Source organism: Schistocerca gregaria, chromosome 8 (assembly GCF_023897955.1).
Source record: "Schistocerca gregaria isolate iqSchGreg1 chromosome 8, iqSchGreg1.2, whole genome shotgun sequence".
Taxonomy (NCBI): domain Eukaryota; kingdom Metazoa; phylum Arthropoda; class Insecta; order Orthoptera; family Acrididae; genus Schistocerca; species Schistocerca gregaria.
Genome location: NC_064927.1, coordinates 358,987,990 through 359,001,030, shown reverse-complemented (window position 1 = coordinate 359,001,030; position 13,041 = coordinate 358,987,990). Strand labels below are relative to the sequence as shown.

The 13,041-nt window shown below is 40.9% G+C and overlaps 1 long non-coding RNA gene across 3 annotated transcripts in view; it reads left to right on the top strand.

Annotated features, from left to right (window-relative positions):
- LOC126284697 (uncharacterized) overlaps positions 1-13,041 on the top strand; it is a 175,490-nt gene that overhangs the window by 117,873 nt on the left and 44,576 nt on the right. For all 3 annotated transcript variants that reach the window (XR_007551528.1, XR_007551526.1, XR_007551527.1), the window contains one exon: positions 6,909-7,079. This is a non-coding gene — a long non-coding RNA (uncharacterized LOC126284697). The remainder of the gene's footprint in view (positions 1-6,908; positions 7,080-13,041) is intronic.

Below are 13,041 nucleotides of genomic sequence, written 5' to 3'. Positions count from 1 at the left end.
CAAAGTGAATAGTAGTTTTTCTTGCCACTTCCCCCAATTACTTTAGAAATTCTGATGGAAAGTTATCTATTCCTTCTGCCTTGTTTGATCTTAAGTCCTCCAAAGATCTTATAAATTCTAATACTGGTTCACCTATATCTTCTAAATCGACTCCTGTTTCTTCTTCTATCACGTCAGACAAATCTTCTCTCTTGTAGAAGCCTTCAATGTACTCTTCCCACCTGTCTAACCTATTCTCTTCATTTAACAGTAGGTGGACTTACACGGTATTAAATGATGTAATTATTTATCTAGGGTGGCCTTTCTTTTTTCACCAGCCCTATCATCTCCTTGACATATTGAGTTAGTATTATTTCCACACACTAGTGGCGACTTTTCAGAGTTACCGGTTGTTGAAGTCCTTCTTCAGAAGCTCGCTTCTGGCTCCATCCTTGTGTTACACAGTCTAAAGCAGAGTGATACATCTACTAAGTAATAGATGAGGCTGGGCCCCTAGAGCTACAACAAACCACTCACATAACTCTCATAACACTCTTTTTCCAATTAAAAGCTAGATGATATAGCAACAAGTATAAATCTTTTGAAGAGATAAACAGTTCAATCTACAAAAGAGACTTTATCATTTTATACTTTGCCAATAACGCATTTCGCCTTGTTTAAGGTATCTTCAGATTCCCTGGCACAACAGCTGTTAAACGCATAGACAGCCGTCCATGTAAGTGCCTTAGCACACAAACACCGTTGTCATTATTTTAAGATCTGTGCTTGGTGCCCTGATATAAAGTAGTACGACTTCCCGGGAAGTCACGTTTAAATTACATTACCTCAGCAGGTAGTTCTCGTTGTCGAATTTAAAGAGACATCGCGAGAGCTCTAGCACAATATATAGCTCAGCTGAAAAGACAACAAAACCGCTATCAGGCCCACAGACATGAATGACAAAACGTTAACATGTAAGAAATACCGTTGTCCATGTTCTGGCAGCGCAAATTATACTAGGGATTGAACGAAAAAGATGTATATGTTTTGGACTGTGTTATATACTCTGCAAGGGCACTGCGCGAAGTCTCTCTTAACACTCGACAATGGCAACTACCTACTGATGCCTTAAACGTATTTTAAACGTGGCTTCCGGTTAACTGGCATATGTTATAACAGTGCACCAGGCAATGCTCTTAAAATATTGACTACGGTTTTCAATTTTTGCAGTCCTGTCTTCCTTAGTAATATTATGGTGTACTGGTACTGGACCGTCTGACTACAACTGAATGAAACACAGTTTTCGTGCTATACGCACTTCGCCTTTATTTTCTCCAAGGCATCTTCAGTGGCCTGGAATATGCACATATTTTTTGCCATTTAGTTTACAATTTGGTCAATGTACCTGTAGGTAGATTGGCATGAAAATTGTGCTTAATTCAGTTGTAGACAGCCGGTCCATGAAGTAAAAATTATCAGTATACCGTAATACTGACAACGGTGTTCGCCTGCTACGACATTTGCATCTATTGCTGCCTTTGTGTTTTTAAGAACCGTTGTGCCATGAGACCGACGTCTTTCGCCACGACACTGCTGTCTAAAACATTTTCGGACTTCTTACCATGTCAGTTCGGGGTAAAACCTCAAGCTGTCGACGGTTACCTCCATCGTCTTCGCCAGGAGTAACAAAGACAACGGCGGTAGTCGCTGAAAGCTTGAGGCTTTACCTTGAATTGAGGTGGCGTGAAGTCCGAGAAGGCTATATACATCTGTTTTACCAGCTTTATTGGCAAAATGTAAAATAATAAAGCCTGTTTCGTAGCCTCTTCACGTAAAATCCTCTTAAACCCACACATATTGGAAGAAATGACTGGCGTACCTTCTCGAAAATTCCTAGCACGTTGTGAATTATTTTCACGCCCTCGCAGACGCAGACAATCACGTTCGCGTATAGGACATACTTCCGAGCTCTCGTCGTTGAGTTGTTGTCGTTTCGTGGACGTAGCTCATCAAAGGAACATTTACGATCTACTTCTATTCGATTCGAAGGCCCCTAGCCCGCCCTGACTTTATCGTCAAGTTGTTTTCCTTCTCCACCACGTATAGACACCAAAGACTTGCTCGCGATCTCTGCCGCATTGAGAGCCCGGCGCCTATACACCGCCGCGGCGGTAGAGCGACGGCAGCACGGGGCAGGACCAGGTGCGCGATAGCATCGGGTTCCGGTCAGCGCTCGTTAAGGCGGGGGCAGCGACACGGCGCGAGTCCATTTTCTGTGTCATTACGCCTCGCGCCACTTAACGAGTGCCCTAAATTAGGGGCGCCGCCGCGCGGACTGATTAAGATCGCCTACAAAGCGCCGTTGCGGCGCCCGTGGGAGGCGCTCAATCCAATGGGGGGGCCAGCCGTCCCGCGGGAGGAGGAAGTTGCTGCGCTCCGGTCCTAGCGCGAAATTTAGCCGCTGTTTTGTCTGCACCTGCTGCAGCGGACCTAGCGACAGCCCCGAACACCCTTCGCGGCGTCCGAGTACGCGTTACACATAATGTTGTGCACAAACTGAAGGAACACGAAAACTTCTATGAAATCTTCTCGGGTTATCAACCGAGCAGCTGTGTTGCTGCAAAGTTTCGACGAGTTTCCTGTGAAAGTGACTTCGCCTGAAGATGACGCTTGATAAACTCGTCGAAACGTTCGCGCAACACATCGTAGCGGCTCGGTTGATAACTCAAGAAGATTTCATCTGTGAAATTTTCGACAAAGTCTGTATTCCCATGTACAACAACTTGGTAATAATAACTTGTGGCCTTGGAACTACTCCAGAGCCAGCGAAAATTCTGGAATGTCAGAAACAACAACGATAATGTGCCGTAAGTTCACCACAGATAACGTACTGTTCCTGTGTACGAGCGACTGTATGTCGTACAAGTCTGTTACATCTCTTGGTATACCGTTAAGATCTCCAGGTACGTGACATACTGACTCCCATATATCCCTGGTGTTAGATCGGAAGGGGAGGTCCAATTGCATGGTCATACAGCACCCTCAATGCCACATAAGGCGAGCAAAGATAATGTACTATTTCTGAGTACGTACTCGTATAACTGCTTGTCATTCAAACACGTTCCGTCCGTTGGTATGCCGTTAGGGTCTAACGCACAAGTACGTGAGGTATTCAGTGTCACATAATCCAGCCGCTGGACCAGATCGGGTGGTACATCGCTCCCCTGATCGAGTGCCTCTCGATTTATCAAAAGCCTCGTGTATGTGGGTCTAATTCCCGACGAAGAAACCGTTCCCACCAGGATATTTACAGTATCTGATGAGATTCGTACGTAGCCTGGTGTACTTGGTGGGCTGCGTCAGAAATTTCTACGATGTTGTGCCTGCATTAAACATGTTGGTCGCAATTTTGAACCCCTTCAGCAGTGTTTAACATTGTTTAGTGAACAGTTTTGCGGAAGTTAAGGTGCATGCGTATTGATTGTCATTGTTATTTCCTGCATCCCAAAGCTTTTACTGGCTAAGGATTGTTGCCAAGACAGTAAGTTTCTGATCCAGAGTTGTTATATTTCGACTTCTCCACCAGCTCTTTCAGCTTGTGCGCAGGCCTTAGAGTCGTCTTGTTTGTGCCGTACACTTGATCGAGATGTTAGCTCGTGATACGCTACATCTAAATATCAACTTTACCGGTCAACATCGATTGAGGTAACGATCTTCACACGGGACTTTGATTTGTAGGGATTACAATTCATCCGTCTCAAGACCACTACGTCACTTCAATCGGTGTTGGTCACTGTATGGTGCACGGCAAAGGGTACATTGTACCACTACTCCTGACAGAGGTCTGGGCTGATAAGAAAAATAATACACCCCTTCGCTTAGTGCTCTCAGGTACCTTATCCTTTTCTGTATCCGCACGCCTGTTAACCTGTGTGTACGTCTGCAGATATTAAACTTTGTAAACAGTTGTTGCACCGGTGCTTTGGCGGTAGGTTAGCACCTGGCCTGGATCCTCGTCTGCTGCAGTCGAATCTCGTAGCCTACATTCCATAACTAAAAATATAAAGATCGATTGAGTCAATATTGTAATACAAAGTAGCGTGTCACAGTCTTACTACGTTCCATTACGATTTCTCCCCAGATGGTCGTCGACTTCCTTTACATTTCTCGCAATGGAAGTTGCATGAAGTAGCAGAACTCAACATAATAAAACCATCCCCGTATTCAACTCGGAAAGGTTAAAAATCTTTACTGACAAGTTAATTGATTTGTTTTCAGGCACGACATCTTCATACTCGAGGGAAACCCAAGAACTTTGAGATCTCTCTTAGTGTCAAAAGCAAACTAATTGTACACTGCTTTGTCCAGCCTCACAGTAAAATTTTAAAAATCTGATGTCACAGTTCATATCCGTTGTGACAGTAAATTTTTTTTGCAGTTAAAAACGGGGCACTATATCCATTACTTTCGCCTTCCCCAAAAAAAGTCGCCCGATTTCTGTCTCATTATTGAATTTAGTTTCTGGTATTAGTGTAATGTCGCCCTCCTGTACCTGACACACAGTTGTATCCTTATTGTTAATATTATTACCGCACTCTCTGGTGCACAATTTAACCGACCACTTAAGGACTACAAATTGAGGGTAAAAGAAAGTTCACAAACTGTACCTCGCAGATACCCAGCGGCTGCTAAGTCATCTGTCCAGCGCTTCACAGATCGCACAATAGACGAACCCTCGGAAACACAGAACAGTGAGGCAGGCTACTGTTGTGATCTTCTGTCCAAAGGCTGATTTGATGCAGCTCTCCACCGTGTCTGATCTACGCAAGTCTCTTCTTCTCTGCTCTACTGCAACCTACATCAATTTCAGCCTGCCTACTGTATTCAGTCCTTGAACTCTCTCTACTACTTTTACCCCACGCAGTTGACTGCTCCTTCATGTCTCAGCATATAGCGTATTAACAGATCCCATATTTTAGTCAAGTAGTGCCATAAACATCGTTTCCCGTTACCTCGATTCATTAGATCCTCATTAGTTATTCGATCTACCCATCTAATCTTCAGAATTATTATGTAGCGCCACTTTTCAAAAACCTCTATTCTCGTGTCTGAACAATTTATCATCCACGTTTAATTTCGGTACAAGGCAACACTTCAGACAAAAACCTTCAGAGAAGGCTTCTTAACACTTAAATTTATATTCGATGTTAGAAAATTTCTCTTTTGCGGCAACCCTTTTTTTTTGCTATTGCCAGTCTGTATGGTATACTCCCTTGACTTCGGCCATAGTAAGAAATTCTGCTGCCCGAGTAGCAACATTTGGCTTCTACTTTTAGTTTGACATTTCTCAGACTAAACTGTCTTAATTCATTTACTCTCCATCAGACTTTTTTTTGTGACGTCCATTTCACATTCTCTTTTCACGACGCTACAAGGTTTGCTCAACTGGTCTTCTTATGCTGTCTGTGACAGGATTCCAATTTCATTGACAAATATCTCGATCCCAATTTTTCTTTGGTTTTCTTTAAATCTCATACAGATGGAATAACAAGGAGGAGACACTGCATCCCTGTCGCGCTTCTTTGTCAGTTATGACCTACTTATCACGTCCTTCGACTATTATAACTGCTGTCTCGTTTCTGCATAAGTTGTGGACTACCTTCCGCTTATATGTTATCCCTGAAAACTCCAGAATTTCCACAGAGAAAAGAATCTCGCTAGTCCAAATGCATCTAATCAGCGAAGTATATGCTGAAATATACCTTTCTGTTTTTAAGAGAAAATTGTAATTTACTGAGATATTTTTTATCAAACTTGTCAGACTACCCTCTTACTCCAACATTCATCATGGTAGCAGTGTTCCGCACCCATAACGGATAAAAGTTTTAAAAGTATAAAAGCTCAGATCACGTTGTCTGTATGGGTATATCAACTTCTCTCTCTCAGAATGAAAATGTAGCATCTTACGCACTTTGGGTTCTAGCTCAATTTCCCCAAGGCTTAATTGCCATATACTTTCATATCGAATCCAGATTACGAGTTGCTACTTTTAAATCATCAACCAGAAGCTTGTCTTCAGATTGTCACCAAGCGAATAACACTTAAGTAGAGAGAATTTTTAATATGACCGTAACGTACAAGCGGGCGTACGTTGTATCCTCACGTTTGCGCAAAACGTTTGTGGATGTGCATTGGCATGTTTCTTACGTGACGAACAAGCAGATTACGAAGCCACAGAGGAATGTAATTTGTTGTCATCTGTCGTTCATATCGAATTAGTAAATAGGTGTAGACTGTGTAAATCTATCCTGGTTTTCCTTGTCTTTCACTACGTAGTGCAGATACATTTCCCTTAATTTTTTTATATACTGATTTGTAATTTAAAGAACATACCTTTATATTTTCACCCTCCATCAGATAGCATTTTCTAACTGTATTCTTTTATTCTTTTTAATCTATTCATACAGTCTATCCAATATCTTCCGACACATCTATTTGTGTAAGTCTGCATTACACGCTGGGAAGAAAACAATAAGTAACTGGTTGTAGGTAAAAAACAGTTTATATTGTATTCAGAAAAAAAGGTGCAGTATTCAGTTTCCTTCCTTAAGAGCACATCGCACCCTGGTAAGAACAACGACACAACTCAAAAATTCTGTACTTGAGAAATCTCTGCTTAAGGAATTAATTCTATAAAACTTATAATGAAGTAGTATCAGCTTCCTTTAAATTTGAAGTTAGTATTATTTGCCGCAAATTCAATTATATCTTCCGGCCAGGTTGGCGAACTTCGATGACATAAATTAAAGATGCCGTTTTTCGACTTGTGCCGCTTTTCTTGCAAGGATGCTATTTGAGACTTGCGAAATTACAAAGCTGAAAAGTAGTTCATTACATGATATTTATTAACGTTAATTTTTCCATTTCAGGGCTTTAATCAGACCTCATAGACAACTGCCCGGACATGACTCATTCCTTCCTGAAGACTACGCATGCTGATCTGTGGCTTTGCACGGAACACGCCAGCAGGATAATTCCTGAATACTTCTGATGCCGCACACTAAAGAGGAAGCTGCTGGAACAATTAATTACAAACACAGGTAATTACACGTAGCAATTAACAGCAATCGCCCACCACTGTTTCCTCTGTTTATTTTAACAGAACAAGAGCTTTAACAATTTCAAGCCTAAAATTTTCAACATAAGATGGTGATAGAGTAGAGGACATTATATAAGACAATTACAGCCATCTGTAAATGAATCTTTCCTGGCTGAAATAGGTAACGGCTCTGTTTTGTTAAATAAATAGCTTGATTTACCCGCATGTCCTCGAAGACTTGGTCTCAAGCAAAGTGATATAATTACAAAAACTGATACAATTAAGCATGACAACTTGAATTCTGATGTCCTACATCGAACGCTTAAATTTTCGAGCTCTATTCAATCGAACGGTGCAGAGCCTCTGACTTAATGAAGGCATTATGTTGCACGCCACCCGAACCAGTCAATGCGAACGGCAGTATTGGAAAAGAATGGGTGTTATTTGAACAGCCAAGCTGCGTTTGCGGTGTGCGTCCCTTTAGAATGTTGTTAAGTGATTATAACAGGGCTTAAACGTTCTTCATATACTTGAGGACAAAACAAAGACCAAATTAAAGTCAGGGCTTAAACGTTCTTCATATACTTGAGGACAACACAAAGACCAAATTAAAGTATTTATATTATGATTTTAAGTTTCTATGTTTGATTTCCATCTTTGCTCACTGCAACTTTTTTCATTACTCATCACACTCGCCTCTTGAGTAGTACTGCTTCTAGTTACTCTTGGCCGCCGGTAAAACTTTTTAATACTTAAGACAGAAAATATAAAATTAGCTTGTTTATATAAGTAAAACTATATTTTTTACCAGCCACCTCCTTTTTTTTCTTCTTCTTCTTCTTCCTCTTCTACTTCTACTACTACCACAACCAGTACCTCTTTTTCTTCGTATGTTTTGTATTAGGCCTTTTTGTTATCTCTTAGGGCCCACGTCTTTCCCTTGGTCTGCCACGATCGCTTTCCTCTTGCAGCTAACCTGTTCAGGTTAAAGTTGTCTGCGGAGCTCTGCTAGAACTCAGACCTTTTGCATTCACTGAAAACTCCCTTCTGCACAGTGGTTAGCACACTGGACTCGCATTCGGGAGGACGATGGTTCCAACCCGCGTCCGGCGATCCTGATCTAAGTTTTCCGTGATTTCCCTAAGTGCTCAAGGTAAAAGCTGGGATGGTTCCTTTGACAAGGGCACGGCCCATTTCCTTCCCTATCCTTCTGTAATCCGAACTTGTGCTCCGTCACTAATGATCACGTTGTCGACGACACTAATCTCCTCCTCCTCCTCCTGCTCTCAACGATTCACATTGTGAGTTTAGCAGTACTTCTTATCCGAGGTTGTATCACAGCGCGGCACACACTTTAATATCAGATTTATTCAGTACCAGAATCCATATTACTTGAGGGCTGAAGATTCTACCAGATATTAAAATAAATAACTTATCATTTTTATTTGGAAAGACGTGGCTAATTTGTTACGCTACGGTTCTCAATAAAACTAACAACCGCATGGCAAATATTTATTTTTCGAATAATAACTAAAAGAGAAACGGATGCTTTGTATTCCAAAATGAATTTTATTACACACCTACGCAGAAATTATATTTTCCGAAATGAATCTATACCGGAATATACGCCTGTAAGGAAATTGCTGGTGGTTTAAAACAATTTGCATGACGGGACTTGAACCCAGGACTTCGTCCTATGCCATGACAAAAATACTACCTCATTAGTCTCGTTGGTTTCCACCACAGCGACAGTCATTGTGGACAATTAAAACCGCAAACATCTACCCATTAACGTTATCCAGCATGTTTTAAACTAAGAAACGTTGTGGAATATGCAATGACCAAACTGAAAACCAATGAACTAAAAATCCGAAGTCACGTCTAATTCCATTCGCTGATATTTTTAGGGCTATAGAGAATTTTTCGATTTTGCGTAACGGATGTAATGAGTTTTTACGGATTCCTGTTTCTCGCGTATTTCTTGTAAGAACTTGACTGTTATATTCGTCATTGCAAAAATTGTGATTGTTGTTTACCGACAGTGAGCAGTGCAAAGAAATGATTTAAAAAGACACAAGTAATTTGAGTTATAGATACGAAGAGTAGATTATCTTTATAAAGCAGTCAACTTAATTATTTACAAAATATTACAGGAATCGCAGATTAAAACTTGATATTTTAGTTTTACATAGGACTTTTGGTTTAATTTTTTTCCTTGTAGGACGAAATTATCTCGTCACCGAAGTACTGTTTTATGATTTATGTCCGTAACACTTGTAATCTCCCTCTTGTTGTCTCCTCGTATTTTGCTTATCTTACAAAAGTACGGGTACGCCTAAATTAGTCGTACAGTGCCCCTAGCAACTGCATGAAAATTTTCATAGAACAAATCGCGTCTTGTTGATCACGTCTGTTTTTCTCTTTGTAGTATACGTTGATATTTTACGTTAATGTATTGCTTAGGTCATAAAATTATACAAAAAATTGGTATTCTTTTCCTTATAGTTTCTGGTTTTACTAACCGGTAGTAGAAAATTGTCACATTTGTTCTGCTGGCAGAAGCAAAACACCGAAAAATGTCGGTTTAGGCAGTGGTTAGTTACAAAGCATCTTCCTGTTGCAGCATCCCGATATTACAGTGCAGCTATCTCCTAATGAAAAAATAAATAAAAAAAGATTTCCTTCTTGCTTCTCAAGACTTTTATCACTGTTACCAAGTGATGTATCACTTTACTCATCAAATGTAAATGATGTTATCTGTTTCGCAATAATAATTACAAAAACTGCTCTCGTGTCTCTGTAACCTTTTGAGAAAAGTGATATTGCTGCTAAGAAACCAATTGCGAGAGAACAGAGTGACAAGTGGGCCCGTGCAACATTTATTGCCTTCCGTTAACATGTTTTTATTGACAACGTAACATTTTATAAGCTGCCAGTTACTCTTTTCTCTCCCCTTCAGTTGAATTAAACGAGTAGAAAGATACGAAACGACTTTCGTCGTACGTAAAGTACGCCAGCGGCAAGACGCAATCAGTACCTTCACTGTGCGACAGTAATGGTAATTTACCGATGAAAGTGTCACTACATCGGGCTTGCTAAACACGGTATTCCGAAATTCCTTCATCAGAAAAAAAAATGCAGTACATGTTCTTGAGCTCGAGTCAAAAACAGCTGGCAAGAAAAGTAAATTAGGAGTAGATACCGTCGGTATAACGAAGCAACTTACGTCAATGAAGAGAAGTCCTCCGATACAGACTACATCAGTAAGGTTCTGTTAGGCGCTCCATATTTATCATACATACACAACCGCTCGCTAGCAAAAAATCCGTCCTAAGGACTGGAAAGATGCACAGATCAGACCAAAAAACAAGAAAGAAAATAGAAATATCCATTGAATTGTATCTCGAAGAAGACGATATACTGATAAATAGTCAGCTTGGATTAAGAAAATATCCTTCTTATGGAACGTAACTTGTTCTTTAATTACATAAAGTAACGAGTGCTGTCGACAGGGGCTCTCAAGTTAAGTCCATATTTGTAGATTTCCGGAAGTCTTTTGATAGTGTTCATCACAACCAGCTTCTAGTCAAATAGTGTGCCTGCGGAGTATCGCTCAGCTGTGCGACTGGATTTGTCACTTCCTGCCAGGATGGTCACAGTTCATAATCACTGACGGAATTCATCGAATGAAACACAATTTATATCTCTAGTTTCCGAAGTGTTATAGGCCCTCCGCTGTTCCTAATTTTTATAAAGGATTTAGTGGACAATCTGAGCAGCCCTCTTAGATTGACTGCTGAGGATGCTGTCGTTTACTGTTTAGTAAACTTATCAGAAGACCAAAACCAGAGGCAAAACTATCTGTATGGTGGGAAAAGTGGAAGCTGAATCTTATCAGTTAAACGTGTCTGGTCTTCTACATGAATTCTGAGAAGAATTTGTTACATTTCGACTACACGGTAAATCAAACAAGTTTAAAGGTTGTCGATTCAACTAAATGCCTAAGGATTACAATTACGAACAGCTTAAATTACATCCATCACACAGAAAATTTTATATCGAAGGCGAATCAAAGACTTCATTTTATCGTCAGAACATTTAGAAGATGCAACAAATCTACTGAAGATACAACCTACACTATGCTTGTCCGTCCTCTTCTGGAATACCTCTACGTGGTACGTGATCCTTACCATATAGGATTCACCGAGGCAGTTCAAAAAGTCCAAAGAATGACAGCAAGTTAAATACACGGAGGGCGTCATTGATTTGATAAGCGATTTGGGGTGACAATCCTCAAAACAAAGGCGTTAACCTTTCGGCACGATCTGATCACGAGATTTCAATTATTGGCTTTTCCCACGCGCTGTTCGAGAGCGAAACAGTAGAGAAACGGTCTGATAGTGGTCCGATGAATCCTCTGGCAAATAGACGTGCACTGCACAGTTTTCGTGCAGCTGTAGAAAGTCAACTAAATAGAATTTTCGAAATGAGATTCCGATGAGTTTAAAAGCAATTTGTATTACCAGTTTTGACTCATGACTGTGTGAAACAGACTTTTAATGTGAAGCGAGTTCATAGAAGAACTGCAGGCTATTCAGCACGATATCGATATGTGCATGTTGTGAATTACTGGGGGAGATAGGAGTAAAAAACTATTCCAGGAGCAATCTGAAGTGGAATACGAATTTATAATTTTGATGAAAATGAAATACAAATTGTCGGACATGTTCTGAGGCGAATGGACTTAAGACAGACCATTGATGTTTTTAAATACATCGTGATCGGGCACAATAACTGTACGAGTTACATGTCACTTTATTAACACTAACAGTTTAGGACAAACGACAGACGATGCTGAACCAAAAAAATGTTAATGAAAGAACATGTACCCAGCCATTATCTTTAGTATCAGAATCACATATACAGGATGTCCCAGAGCTGTTGCGACAAAGTTCTAGGGGTTGTAGAGAGCGTCCGATGGGACAATTCGAGGTTAGGAACCCGTATCTGGAAACGTCATCCAACGAAGCTCCAGAGCGTCGAGGGTATAGGAGCCGGCGCCTGCCACTATGTGACCCCTGCTGCAACAAACGTAACTTCATACGCTCACGCACCGTAGATGGAATGTCTCGAAATATTGTTCGTTATTCAGTGATTGCGTCAATCGTCAGGGGAGACGATGGAGCTAGCCGGTGCGTAGAAAGACCTTGTCTCCTATGAATGTGATGCTCTGTGGCTTTAGTGGATTATCGTTCCAGACACGGATTGTCATCCACAGTTTATTTTTCTCCCGGGCCCTATGTACGAAGGAATAATAAACTGCAGATGGAAACACATGTTCAAGGCGGCATCCACCGAGGCCGCAGAGCATTACATTCACAGGAGACAATGCTTGCCTATGCAGCAGGTAGCTCCATCATCTCCACTGACGATCGTGGCAATTAGTTGCTGTCACTGAATAACAAACAACATAGTAGGATGTTCCGCCTACGATCCGTCACGTTTGCTCCCGAAGGGGTGGTATAGCGACAGGCGCCCGCGCCTATAGTTTCGAGGCTCTGTAGTGTCGTTGGATCACGTTTCCGGACGCGAGTTTCCATCCTCGATTTGCTTCAGAGGACACCCTCCACAAACCCCAGAAAATTATCGCAACTTTTCTGGAACAACCTGTGTACACATAAATGATACAAATGTCTGTGACTGGACGTATGTCCTGTAGTTAATGCCTTTTTAATGCTTTTTGTACCTTAGGATGGTCAGCTACTTGAGTGAAACAGGTAGCGTTAATAAATTAACTTTCGGGCACTATACCATGCAAGAATGATTAAACAAATATTTAAAACATGTAAATAATGGCCTTCATTAAATTACCAAGAAAGTTTCTTGCCCCATTCTAGGACCCCAGTAATCCCTTCCAAATCCACATTCTTTAATGAATCAGACTCCTACCTATAAAACATCAC